We start from the raw sequence: 5514 nt of genomic DNA on the forward strand, positions 1-5514 counted from the left end.
GAGTATTTTTTTCCTAAATAAAGTAACTGGTTTTGTTATGATTCTTTTCACAAGTCCTGGCATTTGGGTCAAGGCTTTATTAAAATCTACATTTTATAACACTGGCACAAAGAAATAGTTTTAAGCTTGTTTGCACAGTTCTTTTTTTCTTTTTTTTTTCCATTGGAGATGGAATTCATTGCCTTAGGTCTTTTTAATAGTGTGTTATTATTGTTGGGCTGGCTCTGTGCTTGAAAACCAGTTTATTTATAACTTGTTAAAAGTGCTATATTTTGTTTGCAGTTAGGAATATGCAGAATTCAAAGTGATCTCCTAGCTTGTAAGCAAACTGAGATGCATTATCCCTTTTCTGCAAGTGATGGTAAACATGGAGGTATGAAACAAATTCTACACTAAAATTATGGCTTCAAGGTTTTTATAACTTGCTTGGGTTTTGATGAAATAATGATCCTTAAATTTTAGAATGTCACTTTTAACTTGATCAAGTTTAAAGTGGGCCAGATTGATAATAACTGCTTATCACGATTGGAAAAAAATATTTGGAACAAATGTAGCACTAGTGTTGATAACTATTTGACTTTTTTGCTCCCTAAAAATGGTTGGTTTTGATCACAGCAAAAGGATACTGCATCTCTCCTTCCTGTAGTTCTTAGGTTATCGGAAGTTAAGAATAAACATACTGTATCTCAGTCTCCTGTAGTATATGTATCTCTTAAGCCCTGCTGGCTGACACATCAGTCCACCAAGCAGCTATGAAATCAGATATGAGAAAAATATATTTTATTTTCTGCACATAAAGGCAAAGTTTATATAAATACAGAATTTCTTAGTAGCAAGTGAGTGGGGAAATAGTACTGCTAAAGCCAGAATGACACAATTATCTAATTTCTGCAGCAAAAAAGTATGTGCTTGTTAAGAGACGGTCTAGCAAAGATCGTAGTTGCAAAGTCCTCTTATCCACTCCGCATGTTTATTTGGTTTCCTTAACACACCCTGCTGTGACTTTGAGACGTTCAGCGCAGCAGCGCTACAGGGAGAGTCCTGGTCTTGCAAGGTGAGAGGCAATCTCAAGCTCATCACAACGAATCAGGGATCAGTCTTGATTGTTCTGCGTGTGTAGTTCGAGTGCTTGGTACAAGAAGTTGCGCTGCAAGAACCAAGTACTTGGACGACTCCGTGTTCTTACCCATACCAGAGGAATTATGCCGGTCATGGATCATTTTTGGAGGGTTGGTCAGCAGAATGTAGAATCAACACGTCGGATTATTTATTACTCCTGCTGCTCACAGGAGCAACCAGGTTAAAGCAGTCAACAGTTTGAGATTCACAGAAATTGCTCATGTTTATCTGGACACGTTTTTGCTTAATTCATACCTACTTATTTACACTGAGCAAAATTTGAGAAGGCAGACCTGAAGTTGTGCAATATTTTTCAGTGGAAAATCATCGTTCCTTTTCATCATTCCATGTGTGTTCTCTTGTGTCCTTCTTTTTGTCTGTTTGTTTGGGGGGGGTGTTTTTTGTTTTTACATAATGCATAATGTCCACGTAAAATATTAGTTTCTTTTCTTTTACCTTGTTAAAACTGGCAAATGAACAATTTTAAAAAACACCTTTGTCATGTTGGTATTGGTCTTTATTTATTACAAGATTTTAGTAAGAAAGAGCTGAAAGAAATAAGTGCCTAGTTCCTGAGCTGGATGTTTTTCTGGGCACTTTGTATACGGTTGAGCTGTTAACACCGACATACTTACCCTGCTAAGAGGGAAAAACACTTTTACTGAAATAATGGTTAAATAACAGGTGTGAAAGGCTAAGACTAGCGCTCAGTACAGAAGAACATTCCCCCAAAAAATCAAATTTTAGCTTAAAAACATGTAAATATAATGAATAAATCAATTGATTTTTCAAGGTTTTAGGTGCAATGCTGTTCTAGATGGGGATTCTCATTCACAAAATAATTTATCTGAACTTACGGAAAAATAACGCGTAACCCGAGCTTTCCAGGCAGCTGCGCTTTGGCAGCAGCCCCGCAGCAGTCTGAGCTGCCCCCTGCACAAGGAGGGGATTTGCCCGCGGCCTCAGAGGTGTCTCATAAGGCAGGAGCGGCTTCGCGCTCGCGCAGCGCCCGGCCCAGGCGGCGGCTGCTAAGAGCTGCACAGCCCTGTGAAGGAAAAGAGCAAACACGGAGCGAGTGCGAGCATGAGCGCGCAAGCAACGCGCAGGCTCACCCGGCAAGCATGACCCGGAGCAGGGGCAGCGACCAGCAGCTCCAGCGGGGACACGGGTGGGCTGCAGTCCCGGAGCGCAGGGGCGGGTGGGTTTGACTCACGCAGCAGCAGCGACCAACATCCCCGCAAACCTGAAGCAAAAAAAAGCAAAAACAAGGGATGGCGACTCGGTTCTATAATGGCCTTTATGTTTAGAAATGATTGCATGCTGCGGGGGTTATCATTTAAATAATTTTACTTCTAGGGACAATAATTCCCATTACTTATTGTCGTTTCATTATGTAAATCAGAAACACTAAAATTTTCCATAGACCAAAAAAAATTCCAGGGACTTTTAAAGTCTGTGAAGGGGGTTAAAGGCTTTAACTGAGTAATACTTCCAAAGTTCCTACCATCTCGCAGCGTTCCAAGGCTGAAAGCACGTACGTGTCTGGAAAGCTCACGGGCCTCTCCTCTTGCCCTGGTCGAACTTGTGCGCTGCTGGGCTGAGGGGTTACGAAATACCTGAACTTCAACTTGTCACAGATTCAAGCCCTGATATTTCCTGTCCTTGTGCAATCTTGGTAAAGATGAGAATTCTTCTGAGTCAGGCTTAGTTAAATAAATAGATGGCTGAAGCCTAAAATACAGGGCGTCTCATCAGTTAAATCCTGGATTAAAAGGGCTTTGCAAAGTGGATCCTAGTTAACTGGAAACACAGGTAATTACACACACCTTAGGACTGCACACACCTTTTAGAGACCATTGCAGGTATTACATTTTTATTTAAAACATACAGAGTAGTTGGTGACCTATAAAAAGCTGGAGAAAAAAAAAAAAAAAACTGCCTATAATAACATTTCTTGATTTGATACACAGCCTGAAAATTAGCTTCAAGGATTAAGTTTTCCTTTTGTACAGAATTTTAATTCTGGGGAATATCATTTATGCTAATCCTACCCTGTCAATTATCTTACATTTAAACCTACTCTGAGATAAGAATTTGGGACCTTGGATTTTTTTGTATACAATGCGGCTTAGGCCCCTGGCTGAAGGGCAGAGGCTGCAGAAGCCTTCTTTGGATTTAAGCAGAACTAACAGCATTTGCATTCTGCCAACAAATTTCTCACACTGCCGCTTTGCATAGAGGCTCAGGAGGGTTGAGGAAAAACCGCAGGGACGAACCGGTATGTAATGGACACGCTACCTGTGACACGGCCTGCAGGTCTGTCCAGCGAGGCAACGGCCCGGCTGGGCCTCAGCCAAAGGGGGCGACTGTATCATAAACCAGAAGAAAAGCCCCCACGCTGCTCTGCCCTCCCAGCTGAAACAGAAGAAATGCCTTCCTAAACCTGCACTTTGCAGCCTCAAGCTCAGGAATTTTTCTTTTTCCCCTTAAATAAAGCCTTCCAAAGAGACCTGGGCGCACAACCGCAAACGCTGGAGCTACCACACATCGGCGGTGCCCCTTGCTGTCCCCGTGGAGGGTTTGTTCTGGACACCACAGGCCTGTCTCGCTCAGCAGCTGCAGGGTTGACGGAGCCGCGGCTCCACTGCCAACCCCAAATCTCTGTATTTCGGCCCTGGCTCCAGCCAGCCCCACCTGAGCCCCGGGCAGCTCCTCAGCGCGCGCCCCGCGGGGCAGGAGGCGGCCGGGCAGCGCCGGGGGCCGGCCGGGCGCCTGCAGCTTCTCCGGGCTCCTCAGCACGGGGGGCGCGGAGCCGGCCGGGCGCCTCGGCAGGGCAGCTCCAGGACCTGCCTGTGCCCCGCGTGCCAGCGCTGCGTATCCTGCTCGGCACCGCGCGGCACGAAGAGCCAGAAAACGGGAAATGCAGCAAGCTGAAGAAAAGTGAGCGTTTGAGCAAAGCCAAATCACAGGATACTAATCCAAATCCCATGAAACTCTCAGTTTGTATTTGCTTGGTAGCTGTTGTTCTAAAATACAAACATTTCCCAAGCTACCCAAATCAGCATTTTTAAAAACACCTTAGTTTTATTTTCTCAGTAGAAAGCTGTGAGCAAAGCCCTTCATGGAGGCTTTTCCATCATGGGCATCTAGCACTTCATCAGACTCACAATCTATGAAGTCATGAAAAGGTGAAACACTTATGTATACAACTTACCTGGTTATATTGCTTTTCTCGGTAATAAAGTCAAACACCATAAAAGAGAGAAAACAGGGTTGTGCTTTTTTTTTTTTCCCCTAACAGTTATGATTTATTTTTGGCACAATTACAAACAACTGCATTTAATACTAGTTGCCAACTGCAATATAATTAGAAGAGAAAATCCAGGGCCTGGAAATAGCTCTTTTTGCAATTATTTTTTCTGCATTTGTCACAACAGTTTTGACTTGCTGTTAATAGAGAAGTTCAGAGAGGCTTATTTTATTTATTTTTTATTTTTTACCCAATTCTGCAGAAAAGAACAGAATTTTCCACTGTCAAAGTCAAAAACACAGGGCCTGGATGCCTTCTTTATACGTAAACAGTAACCTTTAACAATCACTGGCTCCCTCACTAGGAATGAATGTCAATTTAATAGATTCAGACACCAGATATTTCCTCACACTATCTGGATGTTACAGTCCCTTCATGAGGCTCATTACATTTTGCATTAGTAAGTCAGAAACACAACTAAAGTAAAAACAAGAGGTAAAAAAAAAAAAAAAAAAAAAGGGACTGCTCCACTAACATTCATCCACAGACCTGGCACAGTTTTTACAGTACTTGACTAACATGGGACAAAATGTTTTTTTGGCTGCTTTTTAAAAAATTGAAGTAGCCAATAGAGAGTGTGCTGGGGGGCCTGGGAGTGCTCTGTCTGTGAAATAGCCAAGGACAGGGAAAGCAACTGGATTCACAATCCACAGTTTTAAATAAGCAATTTGCCTGTGTCTAGCCAGCAATCAAAGAGAGATTTAGAGAGGTTAAGAGATTTTAAAAGCCCAGAAAATAATGGAACAGAGCCTAATCCTACAAAAATATTGTTGAATTTGGAAAAAAACGTCATGCAGTTTTTTTTTTTACCACAGTGCAATGCAGGTATTTATTAGTTCTGCTCATAAATCTTTGACATAGAGATTTGCTGCAATTTTTTAAAAAAAAAACATTTGAATTTGGCTTTTTTTTTTTGATGTATTTGAAGCAAGTCTAGAGAGCATCTTAAATTTACAGCATCTTTTAAAAACATCTTTTATGACGACAACTCCTTCGGCTGAAATACCAGCCAACGTACACAGTACCACAAGAGGCACCAGCGGAACGGAACTCAGGAAGAGCAGGTTCATTTCCAGTCTGCTCAG

Source organism: Tinamus guttatus, unplaced genomic scaffold (genome assembly GCF_059628265.1).
Source record: "Tinamus guttatus ecotype Peru unplaced genomic scaffold, ASM5962826v1 Tinamus_guttatus_pri_ptg000044l, whole genome shotgun sequence".
Taxonomy (NCBI): Eukaryota; Metazoa; Chordata; class Aves; order Tinamiformes; family Tinamidae; genus Tinamus; species Tinamus guttatus.